Source organism: Saimiri boliviensis, chromosome 11 (assembly GCF_048565385.1).
Source record: "Saimiri boliviensis isolate mSaiBol1 chromosome 11, mSaiBol1.pri, whole genome shotgun sequence".
NCBI classification, from domain to species: domain Eukaryota; kingdom Metazoa; phylum Chordata; class Mammalia; order Primates; family Cebidae; genus Saimiri; species Saimiri boliviensis.
This window is the reverse complement of record NC_133459.1, coordinates 1887041-1909198: the sequence shown is the minus strand read 5'-3', so window position 1 is coordinate 1909198 and position 22158 is coordinate 1887041.

Genomic DNA, 22158 nt, shown 5'->3' with positions numbered 1-22158 from the left:
GGCGAAATTAAAGAAACAAAGACGCCTCTTCACTTACTGCAGGCCTGGAACCGGCCCAGCAGAGCGGGGAAATATCAAGTCAGCTCAGCCCCAGAAAGCCTTCCCCGCGCTCTCACCGGAGCTGCCAGTTGTGGTTGGCAGGAGGGTGAACTTTCCCCAGCCCGGCCCTGGCCCTGGCAGAGGCAGTGACATGTCAGTGAGAAGAGGCCCCGTGAGGGCCGGGACCCCAGCGGGCTGAGCCTCCCCGCCCTGGGGCTGCCCCTCGCCAGGGTAGGTGTAGAACTCCTGCCCCGAGCCCCCGAGGCCCCTCCCGGAGCTCACGAGCAGCCAGAAAGTCCGGGAAGACCCTGTCCCAGCAGGCCCACGTGGTGCTCTGCTGCAGAGGCTTGCTCCCCGGCGCCCCTGGCCGTCCCTCTGGGCAGGGCCCGGTGTGTGCCCCAGGCTAGCTGACCCTCCCGAAGTTCCCGACGAGGAAGCTGGAGCCGCAGGTCCCCTCACAGCACCGGACACTGGTGTCTCCCTTGTTGGGATCTGCTTTCCACCCTGAACCTGCCATGCCTCACGGCCCGGGCACCGGCCCCACGGGCACAGGTGCAGCTGAGCATGCATCCCTGCACTTGGTCACGCTTGACCCACAGGCTGCCCCACCGGGGGTGGCCGAGGCGCCCTGTTCACCCCGACAGCTGTGGCCTGTCCCTCAGCTCACTGGCCCTAGCAAGGCCACAGCAGAGACTTTCCTCTAAACCACATGATCAGGCCCGGGCCCCACCCCGAGGGCGAGAGGAAAGGACGCGGAGGGAAGGAAGCAGCACTGAAAACCGAAACGTGTCTGCACAGCGCTTGCCACTCGGGGGGCTGAGGACCCCCCAGACCCCTCTCTATAGACGGGGTGTGGACACATTCCCAGGGGCCTCGCTGTCCACAGTGGGATCGACCCGGGGGCCCCTGCAGCTCTCTCCCTGAACGCGCCAGGGGTGGGCCTGGGTCCTCAGAGCCTGTGTCTCCACCCAGGACCCCCTCACACCGGCCGGCCTGGCACAGTCCACCCAGGCGGCAGAGCAGCTGTGAGTGTGGGCTCTGGAGTGAGGTGGATACGGCCCAGTTCCGACGCCAGTGACCCTGGAAAAGCCACCTCACTTTCCAGGCCTCAGTTGTTTATTTTTTTAACCTGAAGGAGAGGCTGTGGGGGTCAATAGTTTAACCTGGGGGAAGAGAATGTGTTCGTTGTAAAGCTGCCCAAAGCCGAGGCCCGGGACATGATCAGAGCATCAGAGAAGGAAGAGGGGCTGCTCACAGAGGGAGGGTGAAGGCTGCTCGGGGGGAGGCAGTGGAACGGCGGCTTTATCCTGAGAGGGAACAAACCCCACACACCAGAACCTGTGGGTTTACCATTCCACGCCCGGCAAAAACATACTCCAAATGCCAAGTGAAATGAAGACTTACTTGAATGAACGCACAAAAGCAGGAAGAATTCCTCAGCAGCGACTCACACCGCGAGGAGTAGCCCCTGACACAGGCTGCAACACCACCAGCCCCCGAAAGGCCACCCGAGAAAAAGAAAAGAAAGAGACAGGAGCGCACGCGGTCCCACTCCGGTGAGACTCGGAAACCCAACGGGTCCACAGCAAGGGACGGCAGTTCCACGGTCACCTGCGGACAGGGCAGAGGGGCAGGGGAGACTTCTGGGGGTCAGCGGAGAGTCTCGTGACCCTGATTGTGGGGAAGGTTTCCTAGACTCACACCTGTGCTGAAATTCATCACACCGCATGTTTTAGATGGGGCCGTTTCTTGTAAGACAGCTGTCCCCCAATAAAGCTATTAAAGACGATTCTAGAAGCTCGCTACCTGACCTGTGAGGCGCACAGCTAGTAATCCCAATAAAGAGGAGCATTAAGAGGGAGCCTTTGAGACAGGGCTTGAGCGGCACAAATAGTGAAGCCTCAGCCGGCACTTCCTGGGGTCCATTTTCAGGCGAAGCCCAAGTGGTCTGAGGCACACCCACCAGAGCCCTCCCTGCCCGCCGGAGCCCTCCCTGCCCGCCGGAGCCCTCCCTACCCATTGGATCCCATCCTACCCACAGGAGCCCACCCTACCCGCTAGAGCCCACCCTGTCCCCACCCCCCAGCTGCCCCCCCCCGCCGGCCAGCCCCAGACCTGCTCGCCCCAGGCTTCCTTAGAGGTACCCCCTAGTCGAAGCTCCACTGCTTGGCACAGCCTCCTGGGAACCTCACGTTTGTTAGGTTATTTTTGGAAGCTGTTAATGATTCTGTTTGCATTTCCAATGACCTCAAACGTTCCACTGCCTGGACCCCTCCCCTACCACCGTGGGCCCAGCTGCCCCGATTCCCTCCCTCGGAGCTCAGCCCCACGGGCAGGGGGCTTAGGACCTTGGCACCCCGCCGCAGGTCAGGCTGTTCCCAAGTGCCCGAGCGACACCTGTGACAGCAGGAAGGGTGACAGAGGCCTCGTGCCTGGTGAGGAGGGCGGCCCTGGCCTTCACTGCTCAGCCCACCTGGGCGACTCCTGCTGCCCGTGCGGCAGGGGCAGCCTCACAGCACCGCGAACACGGCTGACAGTCATGAGGACGGGACGATCGTGCGCAGGTCCGCGCCGAGGCACTGGGTGTCGGGGTTGTGGGGACCTGTGTCTACACCGTCCGAGCTGCGAACCAGGGCCAGGAGCAGGGCGAGAGCTGGCCCGGACCGTGGCCTGGGCTGGCTCCGCTGGGTTCAGCAGGGAGTCCGGGGCCGAGGACCTGCCAGCCACCTTCCCTCACACTTGCAGGGAAAGCGTACGCAGCGTTTTACGGGCCCAAAGCCGCTTTCCCCTTGATTTCCAACCCCACGTGTATTTATAAAGGAAATTTAATCGGGTTGTTTTTAATTCTCTCACACTTAACTCATCAAAATGCTATTTGGTGCGAGTGGGAGCAGACCCAGGGTGCCTGCCAAGTCCGCCTACGCAGGGCTGAGCGGGGCTCGCCGGACACAGCCAGGTCCACCAGGGAGGGACGCGCCGTGGCTGGGACAGCTCCGTTCCAAGGAGCTCCTCCTCCCGGGGGGCTCTGCCGGGCCGGGTCCCACACCACGGAGCCCGCGCCCTCCTTGGCCGCTGGGGTCCCTCTTCCCACCGAGAATCTCGGGGACCCAGGATCGTGGACTCTGCACCCCAGTGTAGGCCACGTCTGGCCCAGCTCTTTGCTCCTGAGGAGAGGGGGCCAAGGCCGAGCACACAGAGGTGGAAGCAGGAGGCTGGCCTGTCCCTGATGCCCGAGACCCTCCTGGAGACAGGAGCCATTCTCAGGAAGGGGGCGGGAGGGCGGTGTCCGCGGAGGCCCAGCACGCAGCGCCGCCTCAGGCTGCAGACACAGCCGGGGTGGACGAGACACCGTGTGTGGGCATGGCGTTGGGGGGCCGCTGGCAGACCCCCACAGCAGCGCCCTGATGGGCAGTGGGAAGGCAGGGGGGCACCCTTGGCTCCTGAACAGAGCCAGACATGGAGGCACCCCAACAGGGGCAGGAGTGGACGCTGCCGGGCTCCGCGCAAGGCACACACCCTCCACACACAGTGTCGCCTGGGACCCCTGTCTCCATAGGGGTGTGGGTGCCCCACCTCCCGGACCCCCCAGGAAGCTCCTAGTCACCCTGTATCCACTCCTGGGCCGCCCTCCTCCTTCACTATCCTCTCACCATGGGGAGGAATGAGGCGGACCCTGGGTGGGGACAGCCCCTGAGGAGGATGCGTGCTGTGGGTGCCCGGACAAGCTCTGCCCTTTCTCCACCTGGGGAGTTGGCCCTGGGACTGCTGAGCCAGGGTCCGGGGACCCTGGTCAGCCTCTCAGAGGAGGCCGACGTGGACGGCCCTGGCCCCAGCCCCCCGACGTCCGCCTTTCCCTCAGCCGCACCTGTGGGTCTTTCCTGCCAGCCTTGCTTGGCAGCCCTGGGCCCCTCGCTGCCAGTGGCTTTGCTGGCATGTAGGGGTGGATGAGGGATGCCCTGGGCGTGGCCAGGCTACCTGCCCCCCTCAGAGATGTCAGGCTCAGGCCAACGGCTGCCTTGCCCCAGGTGCCCTCAGGTGGGGGGACCTTCCAGCCTGGCACAAGCGGCTGCCAGCTAGGCTGGGGAGGGCCCCATCCTTGCCCCCCAGCCCCCCAGCCCCCTCCTGTCCATGTGCCCTCCTCTGACAAGCATCCCCCCAACACCTCACCTCCCCTCGGGCCTAGATTGCTCAAGCCTGGGGTTCCCCTGGTAGCCTCTGGGGCAGGGGTCTCAGTCCAGTGGGGAGGTGACCAGTAGTCAGGCAGTCACAGTGCCGTGCTGCAGGGGCCAGGGTGGGGAGGAAGAGGCGCCCCACGCCGGTGGAGCCTGGCGGTGAGGAAAGGCCGCAGGAACACATTGGCGGCCAGCCCGCTCAGCGAAGAAAATCCCTGGGCCTGGGCAGATGCACCGGAACACAGATGTCACCCTCAGGCAGGGGCAGCCCCTGAGCCGGAAGTGGAGCCTGATGCGGAGGGGCAGAGAGAGCCAAGGAGCCCCCGACACACACTCGGAAACCAAGAACCTCCCAGAGCAAGGAATGGGCCCACCCAGGCTGTCCACCCAGACCCGCACCCACACAGCCCCAGGGGACGCCAGACCCAGGTGGACATCAGGCCCAGGTGGACACCAGGCCCCAGGTGGATATCAGGCCTCATGTGGACACCAGGCCCAGGTGGACATCAGGCCGCAGGTAGACACCAGGCCCCAGGTGGACATCAGGCCCAGGTGGACATCAGGCCCAGGTGGACACCAGGCCACAGGTGGACATCAGGCCCAGGTGAACATCAGGCCCAGGTGGACATCAGGCCCCAGGTAGACACCAGGCCCAGGTGGACATCAGGCCCCAGGTGGACATCAGGCCCCAGGTGGACATCAGGCCCAGGTAAACAGCAGGCCTCAGGTGGACACCAGGCCCAGGTGGACAGCCAGAGCCCATGTCCAGTCTCCTTAGAGCTGGTCGGGGGGCCCTCTGGGCACAGGGGCTGGGCCCTGCCAGGTCTCATTGCGTGGCTGACACACTCAGAGGGCGCAGACGGAGGTGCCTGAGAGGGCAGTCAATGGCCTTTTCATTTCGTTCCATTTCGCCTCCGTGGAGTGCTTGCTCCCGCTCTCCTTAATAGAATTACTCTTATCTGCAAGTGATTTAAAGTCGAAGGTTTACTGAAGATTTAAAGAGTGTGAACACAGTTGGAATGTTTTAAACCAACAGTACAAGTTGCATTTTAAGAAAATAATTAACTCCCAAGGGAGGTGCGGGTTTTGGAGCAATGGCAGATTTTCAAGGTTGCTTTCCCTATATGGAGTTTCCAAATAATAAAATATCTTTGATTCCCTGCTGATGTCAGACGAGAACCCGTGAGTGTGCAGGCAGACTGTCATTTTTTAAAGAGGGCCCATTAGCGTCTTAAAGACGCAGAGCCGAGCCCACGGGCGGAGGGCGAGGGGTGGAGAGTGGCCTCAGATCTTGCCGGCCGGCCTGCCCCTCCTGCACCCTCCCCGCTGGGTGCCCAAGACCCTCCTAAGGGTGCAACCCCCCCCGCAGGGCCACACAGGCCCGAGTGTTCCCCTGAGAGGTCATCTCCAGGTACAGGAGCAAAACGCTCACTGTCCAGGCCCAGGCCAGGATTCAGGGGTCTCCAGGAGGGGCCTGGCTCAGTGTCGGACGTGGGGGTGGCCTCTGGGACCTGGACATGGGGGCAGCCCCAGGGGGCTCCCACCTGGCTTTACAGGTAGTGCCAGGCAAGGCACTTTAATTGTATTTCATTTGCTGGTCACATACCTCCAAGGGGGCATCTTCCCCATTTCACAGATGGAAATTACAAGGTTTAATGAGGTTGAGGAACTTACTGAGGGCCCAGCGCTGGTCAGGAGCTCGGCCCCCGAATCTGCAGACCCCAGCCTGTGCGTCCTCTGTGGCCCCAGGGCCGTCTCTCTCCGGATTTGGGTCCCCGGCGCATCCTGGCCTTTCTGCCAGGTCTGTGGCTCTGAGGAGCAGGGCAAGGGCTGGCGGTCAGCAGCTGCATGGAGACTCAGAGCTCAGCCACGGCAGGAAGCAGTAACGCCGGCCACGCCACTCTCTGGGCAGCTGAGGACGTGGTGGAAAATCAAGGAGGGCTGGGGCTGCCAGGGCTGGAGGGAGGCGGGTGAGAAAGGGCGTGAGGGAGGGGTTCCCCGTGCAGCTTTCTCAGGGCCATTTCCACTTTCTAGGTGGCATTTCAGGGCTGCTCACACAGTCCACCCACCGGCCAGTCCCCGGGGTCATGGTCCCCAGAGTCTGTCCAACTTGGCGCTGGGTCCATGCAGGCGCCTGTGTGTGAACCCCACAGGTAAGCCTGGTGCGTCCTGGCCTTCCTCAGCCCAGGGCACTGCCACTGTCCTTTCTGGCCAGGGTCAAAGCTTTGGGGATCGCCTTCAAGGACAGAGTGGCCAGCTGGCCCTCAGAGAGTCAGTCATTCCAGGTGACATCCCTCGGCTCTCTTGACCAGGCAAGGGTTGGTGAGGCTGCCCACAGGCCAGCTCTCCTCTCCCCTCTTGGGGACACGTCCTGTGCCCTGGGTAAAGGGAAGAACACCCCCATGCTGAAACTGCCACCCTCATCCTCCAGGCTGGAACCCAGATCAGCCTGGACCATCTGGCTGGAGGAGGCACGGGCCCAGGGCACCCCCTCATCCTGCTTGCTCCTGCCTCCAGGATTCTGGGGACCCCATCTGCGTAGCTCCAGCCCTTCTCCAGGGGGGAGAGGACAGCTCTCCTCTAGCCAATTCGCAAGTGGGGGTTCCAGCTCACTCTGGGGGAGAGGGCTGCCTCTACAGGGCAAGACAGGCAGTCCAGAGCCCATGCCCCCACTGGCCATGACCGGACCACCCTCCGAGGGGGACGGAGAGGGTCCCTTCTGTCTAGCACCAGTGTGGGAGGCGTTCCAGGAGCTCTGGCATCCGCGCTGTCCTGGGCCCTCTCTCCGAGGAAGCGGCTCCTGCAGCGGGGAGGTTTGGGGGGCCACCGCCCCTCTGTCCCACTTCATCCTGCTCTCAGAAGCCCGCCCGCCTGGCCCCGGCCCGCCCGGCCCTCTGCCCGGGAAGCACGGAGGATGAAGCAGCGTTCGCCACTTGTCCATTTTTCTAACACCTTCCCCCAAGTGTCTGCCTCTCAGGAATAATTCTTTCTGGTAATTTACTTGCAAAACATTTGGCCATTAACACCCAGCCAAGAGTGGATGGCAGGTCACAGACTATTAAAACTATCCACACCTGGGCCCTCCATCGCCTGCTGAACCACTGCCCTGGGCCGGGGCGTCCCGCCAAGAGCTGTGCCTGCGGCCAGGCTGGGGCGCCCCTTTCTCCCCCCTCCCTCTGGCCTCACACAGCCTCATCCTCTAGCAAGGGCTGCGGACTCATGCAGGAGGGGTCCCCCAAGACAGCTGAGGTGGGTGAGTGCTTACAGCAGGCTGACCAGCAAGGGCAGCTCCCGCGAGGGCTGCGTGTCCCGGCTCCGCCCAGGGACCGCTCACGCCGTGGATACGAGCACACTGCAGATGGACGGAGGACGCCTCCTCGAACAGAGGCTCCCCAGCCACGTCTGTCCCTCAGGACCCTGTGTCCTGAGCCCTCCGCTGTGCTGACCAGGGTCCTCCCAGGGGGTCCCTTCTCCTGCAGGGTAGGGGAGGACCCCAGGACCTACTGAGAGTGCCTTTGGGTGTCAGGCGCTGAGATATGGCCTGAGTTGGTCTTTCTGGAAGGACGGTGGCTGGGGATGCCGTAAAACCCTCTCCTCAGCAAGGTCTGCCTAGCAGGAGCTCAGCACATCCAGCCCGTCCTGCCACGTGGGTGAAGTCACTTACTCCTCCAAGCCACTCGACAGGCCGGGAAACGGGGTCACAGAGAGGCAGAGCTCTCGGGGCGAGGGGACGGGTGCTGACTTTGCTTTCACTGTGCCAGTCAGGGCTGGGGCCCCTGGACCCCCATCCTCAGCAGTTTCTGGAAGGCAGCCTCCTTGGGGGTCCTGCCTTGGCCCCTGTCGAGGGAGGCTTTCCTGCTGCTGCGCTGATCCGAGCCGGCGCTCCTGTGTGGGCAGCAGCAGTAAAGTGTGTGCTGAGCCCGCAGCATGGACGGGATCCCGCAGCTCAGGAGCGCAGCCCCCACCCAGCCTGGAAGGCATCAGACGCATCTCAGCCCCAGGGAAGTCTGCAGCCCTGTCAAGCTCCCTCCCAGCTGGCAGCCTGTGAATGTGGGTCCCAGAGCCCGAGTCTCTTGGGGCCTGGCGAGCCTGGTCCCTGGGGCTTGGTCGGCAGCCTAAATTTCCAGGTATCCAAAGAAGACGCTGATGGGGACTTCTAAGGGGGGCCCGTGTGGGCAGGAGCCTGGGTGGTGCCGCAGGGGCCAGGGCCGAGGGGAGGAGGAGGGGCTGCGGTGTCACCAGGCGCATCCTCTCTGTTCCAAAGCCCCAGCATAGAGTTTTACCATCCGCGCACCCCGTGTGGCTGGCCCATCCTGGGCCCAGGTGTGAATTATTCTTCTCTCCTAGCCCCCAGAGCCCTCAGCCCCAGGCCCACCCAGGAGGATGGGAGCAAAACCCGGGCACCACCCAGACCCCGGAGGGGCCCTGTCCCCTGTACTGGGGGACATACCTCACTGGTGCGAAAATCAAGGCCTTCAGTAGCCAGAGACCCCCAAAACCCCCTCCCCGGAGGAGGAGGAGGGCTCCTCCCGAGTCAGCACCTTCCTGAGCCCTGGCAGGCCACCCTCCAAGGTCAAGTCAGCCACCACCGTGTGGTGGGAGGGCCAGATGCTGGTGTCCAGGATTTAGCCCCGGCCGCCTCACTCAGCCCCTGAGCTGTGGTCACTCGGGCTACCCCCGGACAGACCCAGTCAACACCTAAACCACCGGGGCCCATGGACAGCCCGGGGCTCCAGCGCTCAGGAGGCTGGTTCTCAGGGGGCAGCCTCAACCCGGCCCCCAGGGAGCTGGAGTCAACCGTTCTTGTCCATCCCAGGGACAGCGCCAGACCTGTGCTCTGCTGGACTGTCCCTTGGTGCTGCCCGTCCAGGAGCGGCCTCTTCCCCAGGCGTGAAGGGTAGAAGCTGAGGTTCAGAGAGTGCATCTGCTAGGATGTGGGGGCTCGAAAGTGATAGAAACTCCAACCCAAACCTATGTAAGCCAGTCTGTGTCAGTGTGCCCAGGCGGGGCGGAGGCAGGGCAGGAGCGGATGCCCCAGGGCTCCAAGAAGCTGTGAGCGGCCACTGGTTTCCCCTCCTCCTTCGCTGTCTTGACGTCCATCTCAGCTCCACTGGCAGCAGGAAGGTGGCCGGCCTCAGCCCCCAGCCCCCACCCAGGCTTCAGGCCTCAAAGGGCATCAAAAGGCCTGGCGGATCTTGTGGGCCAGCCGGGGAATCACAGGGGCTATCGCTTCTGCCTGGTCCAGGTCTATGCCTTGGAGGTGGGTGTGGGGCCAGCTACCTGGACAGGAGGGGCCGGGGACAGAGAGGGGCGCCTGCTCAGAGGGTCACTGGGCCTGTCTCAGGACGGGGGAGGAGGCTGGGAGGCGGGAAGGTTGTGTCCACCTGAAGTCACCATCTGGGCGGCCCAGCCCTTCTGCCTCCCAAGCGAAAAGCCTGACCACGGACCCTCCTGTCTTCCAGCCTCCAAAACCCCTAAAACCCAAATGCCACTGAGACCAGGCCCACATGAGTGTGCTGGACACAGGCCTCAGGGACCCAGTGCCCCTGCTCAGCAAGGCTTGGGTCCCCAGATGGGAAGGGCCAGAGCCCTGGAAGGAGGGCTGGGAATCACCGCCCAGATGTGTGGCCACGACATGGTGCGGCTGCTGCCCCTGAGACGGGATCTCCACGCTCCCGAGAGGCTGGATCTCCACGCTGCAGGAGAAGAGACCGGATCTCCACACTCCAGGTGAGCCCTTCCCAAGTCGGGCACTGGGGCCATGTCCACCCTGGGCCGGCTGCAATCAGCCCTGAGGATTTTCTGAGCCCTCCTCACACCGAGCCCATGGACATGTGCTGAGGGCCAAGAGGAGACTCTGGCCGGTCCCCGGGCCCCCACGACCCACGCCCAGCACAGGGCAAGTGCTCCGCATGCCTTGGCCAGGTCACCCAGTGGCCGGCCACAGGATCACTCTGAGGATGTTTCTGCCCAGACTTCAGATGGGAAAGTGCAAGGTGCCCACCTGGCCACGGCGGAGAAGCGGCCAAGGACGGGCAGAGGTGAAGGGGGTGCCCAGCTCTCAGCCCCTAGAAAGGGCGCTTGCAGATGCCCCACCCTGCTCTGCCCTCATCGCCATCGTACCCCCGCAACACCAAAGGGGTTTATAAGGAACTGTTCGGCACACCAGAGAGAACGCCGCCGTCATTAAGGGATTTAACGACAGCTCTGCCCGATTCTGGGACTTGCTCTGCCCTCATTACACACAGTAACAAGCATTTCTCTGAGACGCAGCCCTGCGCCCAGGGCTGCCCTCCTGTGCTGTGTGTGACTTTCATTAGAAGGCGTTTTATGAAGCCACCGATCACAGACGCGCGTCTCACCCGAGGCCACAGCAGCTGCTGCTCACCGGCCTGGCGTCCTGCGCTGGGTGGCCGGTCCCGTGCCCTCGGGCCTGTCCTGCGCTGGGTGGCCGGTCCCGTGCCCTCAGGCCTGTCCTGCACTGGGTGGGGCCTGTGTGCGCCCTCAGGCCTGTCCGCCACCCCAAGTATGCAGAGGCATCTATTACAATGGTTGTCTGCAGCCACAGCCTGCCCCTCCCTGACACCCTCAGCCAGGGCTGGCATCGGGGCTGAAGGTCGACACCTGTCCACACTGCTGTGGGCCGAGCTGAGCCAGGGCCTCTCTCTGGCCTCAGAGTCCCCACGTTGGCAGACACACGCCTTCACCTTATTTTAGCAGCTGGACTATTTCCCCACAAACCATTAAATGGCATAAAACCCAAGTCAAAAAAGCAGAGGTGAAGTGGGTTCTGTCGGCACACAACGGCCGTCCCGCGCCTCACTCCCCTCCCACCCAGGGAGCCCCTGGGATACCCCAAACTCCTGGGAATCTTTGGAATCATGCAGTGACTGTGGCCTGGGAGTCCCCCCAGCTCCGCACATTGAGCCCCTAACGGTGAGTGTGGCTGAGGGGGCAGCAGCCCTGCCCCGAGAGGCCGCCTGGGGTACCCGGGTGGCACCGCCTGTGGTCGAGGGGCACAGCAGGCAGGGCCCAGGCCCCAGTGCCCAGCAGGAGGAGTGGCTGACTCTGAAGCTGAAACCCAGGACTTTGGAGCGGTACACTCCCCTACCCAAGGTGTCTGCTGGGTCCCCAGCCCCATGCAGCCTTCCCGGCCCTCCGAGTGCCTGCTTGGCCAGGGACACTCTCATCAGACCCATGTTTATAGGACGAGAAGGCAGGAGAGAGTCTCCCCAGAGGATGAGCTGCCAAGAAACTTCCCAACGAGCAAGTTTGGCAGCTGGAAGGCCCCAGGCGAAGCAGGCACTGGTGGCCGGGCTCTGTCCCTCTGGTTCTCAGGCCGTGGCCACAGACCTTCCGCCCTCCACCCAGACCAGCCACCCTAGGCCAGGATGGAAGCAGCCTCCCCAGGTGCCACCCAGACTGCAGGGTCCCTCTCTGGGGTCCATGAGCCCCTTCTTCACCATGCCTGGGAGGGGCAGAGACGGGTGGTCTCAGGCTCCCCATGCCCAGCCCTGTGCAGGGCTCTGAAGCTCTGTCTGTAAACAGTTTCGGCTCTGCCTCTGGACCAGCAAAGAAGCTCAAAGGAATGAGAGCCACGGCCCAGGTGAGGGGAAGCGGAGTGGAGGGGAGGCGGGATGCGCAGGCGGAAGGAGCACCCACAGCTTCTCCGAGGCCACCTCGGTCCTGCCCTGCTTTCCCAGACAGACGCTTGCGAGACACGGGCCTGGTGAGGCCTGGGAGAGAGAGTGCAGCAGAGAGGGGTCGGCAGCTCGCAGCTGGGCCAAGCGCGCCCCGCCCCCCAGAAACAGCCCATGAATAAGTCAATAACGAGCCCTGCGATCTGGCTCTGCCCTCGCGCGGGCTGGGCCGGGCGGCGATTGCGTCCACAATACCATGCATTCATTACGCTCCTTAAAAACAGTGTCGTGTGTCTGGAGAACAGGAAGTGGCCGTAAGTCCCCCGTGTAAAAGCCATCTGAAGCCACGGACCAGGTATGTTCCCAATCAGGAAGCAGGCAGTAAATAAACATTCACGTCCCGCCGCCGCGCACCCGCCGGCCCCCGGGCTGCAGGGGGCACAGAGAGCGGAAATTTGTTTAGTCCTATGAAAGCACAGGCCGTATATCAATAGATGATTAAAAATGGAAACGGTGCTGGCTAATGGATGGTATTGATTTTAATAAGCGTTAAGTACATGGGTTCAAAGATAAGAACCACACGGCCATCTCTCCACGCTCGGAGAAAGTGGCTCCTGCCAAGAAGAAGAAAAAAAAACCCTCTTTTCCAAATGGAAACTTTCACCCAACTTACTGGGGGAGTGGCTTCCAAATCAGCATTCACTTCAGAGGACAGAGTGTGGCCCGAGTGACACATTCAGCCACTCCTGCGATGAGATGGGCACGCTGCCCTGGAAGCAGGAGCACCGGCACGGGCGCAGGAGCCTCCTGTGTCCACGAGCCTGCCTGGGTGCCACAGGTGTGCCACGAGCACTGTGTGGCTGTCACGGGCGTGGCCAGTGTCCACTCACCCCAGGCAGTGCTGATGTGTCCAGGGTCAGGACTCACCCCGTGCTGCTCCCTGGTCAGGGAATCACCAGCTCTGGATTTCAGGCTGCCCAAACACAACCGCGCTCAACCAAACTGAACTTTTGAAACATTTTTTGAGACAAGGTCTCGCTTCATCCTCGAAGCTGGAGTGCAGTGACAGACTCACAGCCCACAGCAGCTGCCACCTCCCCAGGCTCAGGTGATCCTCCCCCCTCAGCCTCCTGAATAGCTGGATGCCTTCACGTGAAATGGGAGAGCAGCCTGGACCCTCGGGAGGTTCTAGAAGTTGACCTTGCCCTTCTGCTGAGTTCAATGGATGTCTGGACTCCTTTTAGGCAGGAGGGGGCACAAGACTGAGCTGACCATGCCCGGGGTCAGTGCACAGAGCCCCGGAGCAAGACTCCACCTCCCAGACCCAGAGGCAGTCACCCTGTGCAGCCACAGGCCGGACACAGGTCCAGTGCTCCAGCCTCAGTCACTCGGCCGGTGGGGGATGTGACTGCTTGGGGAGCCCCCGTGCCACGTGCCTGTTATATCCTGGGTGGGAGAGGCTGGGTACCCCTGGGCATCTGTCACCCGATGGCCCCGCTGTCCCGTGGACACAGCTGGACTTCCTCCAGCACCGCTCCAGGCTCCCCTGGCTCCCACGAGGAGGGCCACTTGCTCGGCTTGTTAACTCAGCGTTCTTCTCACCATCCTCGGGCCTCCCTGCCTGCCTGATTGCTCGGGACACTGGGCCCTGAGAGGCAGGAACAGTGAACCCAAAATTCACCCGTCAGGTGTGTCGTCGGAAGCGCCGGGTCCTCCCAGGGAAGATGTTTCGGGGCGGCAGGGGCAGCAGCAGCTCTGAGACCATCACAAGGTCCTGGTTGCCCATCCGCCCGGCTGCAAGCCCAGTCACCACCAGGCACCGGCTGCCAAGGCAGCGCCTCCCGCCCCCCACTCCCCAGCGCCTGCCCCGGCTGGGAAAGGCCCGCACCACGCCGCAGTCTAACCATCGCAGACGGTCACTGGGAATTTTCTGATAAATTATTTTGTCTAGCCTGCTTTCCAGGCCAACCTCTTTGGCCTCCACAGCTCTTATAAATCATTTCCCATTGAGTGGGAAACTGAATTCTGCCCAAGTCTCAGCTTCAAAGTGGGTGGGGTTTCTTTGTTTAGACATTTCCTATTTTTACAGACGATAAAGAGACCCCACCCTCATCAGGCCTCACCAGCTGGTCAGGGCGCGAGGCGGCCAGCTTGGAGGCCTTCCTGGCTGTGAGCTGGGAAAGGGGAAGCCACAGGTTCAAGATGGAGAGTGGGCTGGGGGAGCGCCTCGCTTGTTTTGGAATAAACAAAGTACCCAGCTGTACGTCGTACAGCACGTACTGTGCGCGCCAGTTCGGGTGCCGGGCTCCCCACGGAGCTGTGGCTCAGGCCTAAGATGGGATGAGGAGTGGGCAAAGATGCCAGCCTTGCTCCGGGGTTGCTGTAACCTGGGCACATGGCAAGGAACACGCCAGCCGGAGCCCTGCAGCTGTGAGGCGGGGGCCTCCTGGCTGCTCTAACAGTCGGCAGCAGTGGAGCGCTAAACTTCTCCACACAATACACGTTTATTCTTTCACAGTTCTGGAGGCCTGGAGCACACAGCCAAGGTGTGAGTGGGTCTGTGGTCCCTCCCGAGGCCTTACGGGAGGACCCTTCTCCCCTTCCAGCTTCTGTGGCCCCAGAAATGCTTGGCTTGTAGAGGCATGACTCTGACTTGTCTCTTCTTTACAGAGCCTCTCCTCCGTGGCTCCTCTGTGGCTCCTCTGTGTGTCTCCATTTTCCTTGTCTTATAAGGACACCAGTCATTAGGTTTGGGATCCACCCTCATCTGGTATGATCTCATCTTGACTTGCTCACGTCAGTGAAGACCATATTTCCAAGTAAGGTCACATTCACAGGAGGCTCCAGTGGACGTGAATCTTGAGGTGCCCTCTTCCACCCAGCACAGATGATCCATAGTCTCCCAAGGAGCCGCGCCCGACACCCTCCACTCCCCAGAAGTGCTGGGTCTGTCCTTCTATGGGGGCTTTGAGGACAAGGCACTGTCATGATGCCCTTTCCAAGTCCCCAACCCTAGGGGCAAGCTTACTCCAGCCTCGGGAGTCTCACTCTTAAATGTCATTTTACTTGCCAACTTCAGGCCTTGGCTTAACTTCCCCTTCTCAGAAAGTCCTCTTCCCATTTAACCTCCAGACAACTTATTTTTCTCTACTTTTTCCATCATGATCTGTAATGATAAATTAAGCTGTTCCTGTTCCCACAAGACTGTGGACTCCACAAAGGCACAGACTTATCTGTTCACTGCCATATCTCTGAACTGGCACAGCACTTAGCAAATGGCCACCTGGGAAACGGTCATTGAATGAATGGGTGGAAGGATGGGTGCTGGATGGATGGATGAGTGGATGAATGGATGGACAGAGGAATAGTAGATGGTGAGATGGATGGATGGTGGGTGGATGGATGGATGGATGGATGAGTGGATGAATGGATGGACAAAGGAATAGTAGATGGTGAGATGGATGGATGGTGGGTGGATGGATGGATGGATGGATGGATGAGTGGATGAATGGATGGATGGATGAGTTGATGAATGGATGGATGGATGAGTAGTAGATGGTAAGAAGGATGGTGGGTGGATGGATGGATGGATGGATGAGTGGATGAATGGATGGATGGATGAGTGGATGAATGGATGGATGGATGAGTAGTAGATGGTAAGATGGATGGTGGGTGGATGGATGGATGGATGGATGAGTGGATGAATGGATGGACAGAGGAATAGTAGATGGTGAGATGGATGGATGGTGGGTGGATGGATGGATGGATGAGTGGATGAATGGATGGATGGATGAGTAGTAGCTGGTAAGACAGATGGTGGGTGGATGGATGGATGGATGGATGAGTGGATGAATGGATGGACAGAGGAATAGTAGATGGTGAGATAGATGGTGGGTGGATGGATGGATGGATGGATGAGTGGATGAATGGATGGATGGATGTGTAGTAGATGGTAAGACAGATGGATGGTGGGTGGATGGATGAATGGATGAGTGGATGAATGGATGGATAGATGGGTAGTAGATGGTAAGATGGATGGATTGTGGATGGATGAACAGATAAGTAGAGTTATTGTGGGATGGATGGATGAATTGTGATGAATACATAGGTGGATAGATAAATGGATAGAGGGGGATAGATGGAAAGATGAGTGTGGGTGAATGAATAGATGGATGGGGGAATAGAAAGATTGATGAGTGGATGGAAAGACTGATGAATAGGTGGATAGATGGATGGATGGGCAGATGGTGGGATAGATGTAGATATATAGTGGATGGATGGATGGATGGATGGAGGCACAGATATATAGTGGAGGAATGGATAGATGAGTGCGTGCGTGGGTGAATGGATGAATAAGTTGTGAGAATACAGAAAAGTTGATGGGTAGGTAAAGAGATGGATAGCTGAAAAGATGAGTGTGTGGATGGGTGGATGGGAAGATGGGTGGATGGATGGATAAACGGATAGATGGGAAGACTGGTGGATAGGTGAATGGCTGGGTGAATGGGAAGATTGATGGATGGGTGGATAGACGGATGACCATTTCGTTCAATGTTGTATCTTTATGTTCAACACAAGACACTGTGCATGGAAGGTATTTAGGGAATGGGAGTCTTGAGGACGTGAAGGAAGAAAGGAACAGAGTGGGGAAGCAGGGCGAACCTGGATCCTGAAGTCCAGGTTATGGAAAGGGACCCTTCCCTGCAAATAAGCACAGGGTAGAATCTTTTGCTTCCTTGTGCTGGGGCAGGTGAGTTCTCACAGACCTGGGCATGCAGGAGGCATCAAACGCTGGCTGGCTGAGCAAGTGTGTGAAATATGCCTAGAAGCCTGTTTCACTTTGCCCCAGGGTCACAGTGCAGCTGCACTCCACACTGTGTGAGGGGACCCCTTTTGTTATTTGCCCTAAGACTGTCTCTTCTCGAGGGGTCAGTGGGCTTCCGCTAGGCAGGTCCAGAAGGTAAACAGTTAGCGCTGCGTGGGACCCACCCAACTCTGCTGTGGGAACCTGAAAGCAGGCATGGAGAACGCAGAGCCAACGAGAGCGCGGCTGCGTTCCGGTGCAGTTTCCCTCATGGACATTGACATTGGAATTTCATCTGAAGTTCACGTGTCAGTTCATGTGTCACAAGATGCTATTCTTCCTTGATTTTCTTTTTCAACCCCGGAAAAAATTGTAAAAACCATTTTTAGCTCATGGGCCATTCAGAACCAGGTGGCAGGTGGCTGAGGCCTGCGGGTGCTCACCTGCTGACTGGAGAAGATCGCTCCCTTCTTCCCCCAGTGCGTCACCATCTGATGAATGAATGTGCACTCATGCCTTCTCCTTCTTTCTAGAGACAGGGTCTTGCTCTGTTGTCCAGGCTGGGGTGGAGATTCCAGCCTCAGACTCCTGGCCTCCAGCTGCCTTCCCATCTCAGCCCCCCACGTAGTTGGGACCACAGGTGTATGCCACCACGCCTGGCTAATTTCTGTATTTTTTGTAGAGATGGGGTCTCACTATGTTGCCCAGACTGGTCTCAAACTGCTGGGCTTATGCAGTTCTCCTGCCTTGGCCCCTCAAAGTGCTGGGATTTCAGGCGTGAGCCACCATGCCTGGCCCCGTGTGTGCTCATTCTATAAGCGACTTTCAGGATCTGATGTGGTCATATTCCCCTCACGTTTCTCCTTTTCTGGCTGAGATGAACATCATTTGTGGATGGGGTTTCTTCAGCAATGACACATCACAAAGCTCCCCAGGTCAGTGACCCCCAGCTGCAGGCCTGCCCCCCACCCCCACCGGCCAGCCGTGGGCTCGGCTTAGGCTGTGCTTAGACTCACGGCTGCTCCAGGTCTGTGCGTTCGGGGGCCCGGGCTGCAGGACAACGGTGGACCCAGGGCACACTTGTCAAGACGTGTCCCCAGCAGGCAGGAGGCCAGCATCCCTCAGCCAGAGAAATTGCCCAAAGTCCACAATGGGGAGGTCACCCCACCTCACCGCAAGGGGGGGCGGCGGGGGCAGTATTTGCCGAGCAACAATCCAAACGATCACATGTGTTCTCATCAGTTTCTCTAAGTGACTGTTAATTTCCTTAATAGCCCAGAGGCTCTTTGAGGCTGGGAGCTGTGTTTATGTTGTTCACCTTTAGAAAGCAATGAGCAAATATTTGTTTGACCAGAGAGTGACACCCACGTCTGGGATCCCATTTACACAACGTAATTGCCCCACGCCCCTCCCAGCGCCCTCCCAGCAGCGGTGTGGGAGGTTCCACACCAAGACACCTTCGGGCTGGTCCCACCCTGGAAGCTGCAAAGGCCTGGAAAAGGTGCCGCAGACTCTGGGTGCTCGAACAGCAGATGTCCGTGGTTTCACGGTTCCCAGAGGCTGGAAACCCAAGGTCCGGGTGTGGGCAGGGTGGTTGGTTCTGAGGCCTCTCCAGGGTGTGCAGAAAGCATGCCTGTGTCCTAGGACACTGAGTCACACTGGATGAGGGCCCACCCGTGCGCACGGACTCACCTCCTTGGAAAGCTCATCTCTAAACATAGCCACACACAGAGGTCTTGGGAGCTGGGACTTCGACACATGAATTTTGGGGGAGACACAGCTTAGTCCATCTCACAGAGGCTTGCAAAGAGGTCGGCTCTGCTCCCAGAGGGCGTTGGGGTTCTCAGAGCATCGACCTGCTTCTGCCTTTCACTGCCAAGGAGTTGCAAATCTGGCCGGGCCTCCAGGACCCCACAGCGTGCGCAGCCCTGCAGAGGAGAGGCGCCCGGGCGCCTGTCTGGGGAGGTGGGTGCCGCTGCGCGGGTGCTCTTGTCATGAGCAGCCTCCAGACGCCGGCCGTCATTCCCCGCTGATTATTTCCATTTCCTACCCAGTGCACTTACTTGGAAGGAATAAACACACCCTCACACACCAAGGCACGCAAGCCTGGCCTTCCCAGCTCAGAGGGTCCTTGACGGCAATTTGAGATGAAACAGCTGTGATCAAAGAGAGAAAGTGGAGGCACAGCTTAGCATCGCACAGAGCGGAGGCCCTGGTTCCCCAGGACGGACGGGCCAGGGGTGAAGACATCCACCAAGCCTGAATCGCAGAGCTCAGGAGAGAGGTCGGGGCCCCACAGGAGAGGACGCTCCCCAGGTGAGCTCCGCACAGCATCCAGGCATTCCGTCTTTGTGCTCCTGTAAAATTGGGCTTGTTTGCAAAGCATCAGGAGAAGTCAGAGGTCCCTGGGAGCATCAGATCTACCAAACGGGGATGCCTTGGAGAGGCTCACAGGATGGGAGATCCGGGTGTCCCCAGGTTAGAGGTGGCAGGAGACCCCAGAGGCCACCAGCCCCTTTTCCCCTGACCTTGTGTTCCCTTCTTTCTTCTGATTCTGCCACAGAAAGCTGAGAATTCACAGAAGGACTGAGGCAGATTTCCAAATGTTTCCCGGCTCTGTCTTCTCCGTCTGCCCTTTGGTCTGGGGTCGAGGAGGGTGTGGGGTTCGGAATCTTACCCAAGGCTCCTGGCCTCTGTGCAGACCCCAGAGTCTGCCCAGGAAGCCACGAAACCAGGGCCCACACCAGCACATGCTGCCCAGGAGAGGAGGATTCGGGAGGAACAGAAGGCCGGGGGTGCAGGCCCCCTCCAGCTCCCACGGCTCCACTCCAGGCCATCTTCCCTCTTGACGGGGACACCTCCTGCCTTAGAGAGAGGTGGGGATAAACATCTGGGAGACCACACAGCTGGTGGCACAACCAGTGACGATGGGGAACTCGTGTTTATTTGGCTCACAGCAGTGAGCCTGCCATGGCATATGTCCCGCTGCTTGCAACAATCCAGAGGCCAGCACGGTTCCTCCCTCCAACCCAGGCTTCGCCACAGAAATGCCTGGTCTGCCAAGGCCACTCTGCTGGGGACAGCGGTTACTGATACTGCCTCCTCTGCATCCACTCTAGAGCAGTTGGGAAAGATGCCTGCTGAATTCAAGCCACCCCATCCTCACTCCTGGGTGTGTACGGACCCCTCCATCACAGGCCGGAGATGGCTGGCCAAACACTCTGTCATCAGGTGAGGCTGTGGGAGCTCCCAGAAGGGCTAGTCTTGACCTCAGTGTGGTCAGATCAGAGGGGCTAGTCTTGACCTCAGTGTGGTCAGACCAGAGGGGCTAGCCTTGGCCTCTGTGTGGTGAGATCAGAGGGGCTAGCCTTGGCCTCTGTGTGGTCAGATCAGAGGGTCTAGCCTTGGCCTCTGTGTGGTGAGATCAGAGGGGCTAGCCTTGGCCTCTGTGTGGTCAGACCAGAAGGGCTAGCCTTGGCCTCTGTGTGGTGAGATCAGAGGGGCTAGCCTTGGCCTGTGCATGGTCAGATCAGAAGGGCTAGCCTTGATCTCCGTGTGGTGAGATCAGAAGGGCTAGCCTTGGCCTCTGTATGGTCAGGTCAGAGGGGCTAGCCTTGGCCTCTGTGTGGTCAGACCAGCAGGGCTAGCCTTGGTCTCTGCGTGGTCAGCACAGAAGGGCTAGCCTTGACCTCTGTGTGGTCAGACCAGAAGGCATGGCCTTGGCTTCTGTGCGGTTGTCCCAGAAGAGCTAGCCTTAGAGAATCAGACATACTCCCCAAATGTTCACCTACTTAACAGAGGTGATTTTTAATTTAATCACATTTCTTGATGTTTTTGGCTGAATACTTTGACTAACTAAATATGTTTGGTTCAATGATACCTAATAAAATATCCCATCTGGTGTTTGTAAAGTAAAAAGCAAAGGCACGAAAATGTGCCTCTCACCCCTTTTAAGCAGGGCTCATCCAGCCGGCTGTCTATCGGCAGCTCGCCTCCCCTGCCCTGAGCATCCTAACGAGGATGGCGGTGACCCGGGGGCATCACTCCAGTCTTGGGGCAGGTGGGGCACTCTGCAGACGTGCATGGCATTCAGGCTGGGGCTTCTCTCTATATTTTGACCTTCCTGGCAGGAGAAGAAAGCTGTCCCATCTTATGACATTTTTGGAACTTCTTATTAGGCAAAGTTACATCTTTCTCCTAAGCATCTCTTTTCTCTGGCATTAAAGCAGAAAGAGGGCACTAAGGGGCAGCCGGTGACCATGATGTTTCTAAAACAAATTCCTTCTAGAATATATTCCCTGCCAGCCACCTCATGAGCCCTTCACACTACCCCTTGGTCACTTGCACAGACACTGGCACGTGCGTGGCTCTTCCTCCTCATCCTGGGAGCTGCCACGACAGGCTGACTGTTCGGGACAATGGAGCCACCCTGCCTGCCCCTCACCCACGGAGATGTCAGTGATGAATTTGGCCTTCAGTCCCCAGAACCCAGCATCCTTCTCCACCCAGCATCTCTATCCCAGCAGTGACCACCCCTTGACCAAGGACAGTACGAATTGCATCTGGGATGGAGCTGAAAGGGACCGTGAGGCAGTCCCCAGCAGACCTGCTCTGTGCTGCTGTCTGCAGACCCTGCCTGACCATTTCTCCAAGTGCCTTCGCACTCCCACAGTGGAGGAGCACACTGTCCCCCAAACCTCTCAGCCAGGCCCAGCTCTGGAGGATGCACCGACCCCCTGTCATCAGAGATGCATCTGTCTGTAGCAGCCCTTTCCAGCAGACAGGTAGATGCCAGCCAAGGGTCTGGCAGAGGTGCCGCTGCTAATTCCCTGCTCAAGGGCCACCAACAGGTCGTGCTTCTTCCTGGCAGGCCTAAGCCCGCAGGGTTGCCTCAGGATCAGCAGGGAGTAGCGTGATGCTGCATCATCAAGTGCAGCCTGGGGACGCAAGCTCTGATCCAGGCAGAGGCTGCTTTCCTCAGCAGGGCGCAGGGCCCACAGCTGTGCCATACATCAAAAGTCCACACTTGGGTCGGAAGTGGTGGCACGCCTGTAATCCCAGCACTTTGGGAGGTTGAGGAGGGCGGATCACTTGAGGTCAGTAGTTCCAGACCAGCCTGGCCAACGTGGTGAAGCCTCATCTCTACTAAAAATACCAAAACATTAGCCGAGCATGGTGGCACATGCCTGTAGTCCCAGTTACTTGGGAGGCTGAGGCATGACACTTGTTTGAACCCAGGAGCCAGAGGTTGCAGTGAGTCAAGATCACACCACTGCACTCCAGCCTGGGTGACAGAGTGAGACTCTGTCTCAAGAACAAAAAACTAGTGAACAAAAAAAGTCTGCACCTGGGTAACCGCTTCTCTGCTCTGACCTTTGTCCACGTGTCTATCCTGGAGGCAAAACCAACCGCCCTAGTGCCTGCAGATGTAAGACTCACTTCTATCTGTGGAGCACAGACCCCCTTTTTGGTTTTCAAGAGTGAATTGGCCCCGCCAAATGTG